Below are 1,007 nucleotides of genomic sequence, written 5' to 3' on the forward strand. Positions count from 1 at the left end.
CCCCCAATTCCCCAATAAAAATCTTTAAAAAAAAAAGAAAAACATGACACCTTTAAAAGCCCACCACACTGACAGCATAACCTTCCTTTAAAAAAAAAAAGTCTGTTGTGTTGTTGTTTTTTATAATATGGTAATTCCATATTTTTAAATAATATGGTAATTCCATATTTATATTATGGAATTTATATTATAAAATTACCATACATTATAATATGGTAAAACAAACAAACAAAAGAGATAGAGCAAGGTCTCATCTGTGATATAGGAGAAAGAGCAGAATTTAAATGTCTATTCTGTCTCTATAGGCTAAAGTGGACATAACCCATTCAATTTTATGCCTCAAATGAAGTTGACCCCTTCAAGTTCCCAGGCCAGGCCCAAGTGGTCTGAGCATAACTTCATTTCCCAGCTAACTAAGTGATTCGAAAACGACCAGTGAGATGCAAGGTATCACTGGGGCAAGAGTAAGGGGCTGGCTCCTGATGAAGGTTTCCAACTATCCAGAGAGACCCAGCAAGTAATGGTCTCTTTTTTCTCCCCTATGATTATGTTTGGATGACAGGCCTGGCACTCCTGAGACCCTCTTGTCACCAGCCTGAAGACCAAGCCAGCCCGAAGATGGCAGAGAGGTAGAAAGAGCGCAGGTCCTTAATGATATCCTTGAGCTGTTAAATCAACCAAACTTGAAGCCTGCTTTATCCTAGACTTCTGATTATATTACAGAATAACTTCCCTTTCTTGCTTAAGCCAGTTTTCCAATATTTGTCACCCAAAGCACCTGAAGTGATATATTGCCTGTGTGACCATGGATAAGCCACCTAACCTCTCTGGGCTTTATAATAATTCACCCCAGCATACTGTCGATGAGGATCAAGCAAGAAAGTACATATGAAAGCACTTTTCAAATAAACTATATAGTGCTGGAGAATTTAGGTTGTTGTTATTATTATTTTAAGCTTTAGTATATGTGCAGTGACCATATTGGGTCTGTTAACCAAAACTCTTTG

This window comes from Hipposideros armiger, unplaced genomic scaffold (assembly GCF_001890085.2).
Source record: "Hipposideros armiger isolate ML-2016 unplaced genomic scaffold, ASM189008v1 scaffold_133, whole genome shotgun sequence".
Taxonomy (NCBI): Eukaryota; Metazoa; Chordata; class Mammalia; order Chiroptera; family Hipposideridae; genus Hipposideros; species Hipposideros armiger.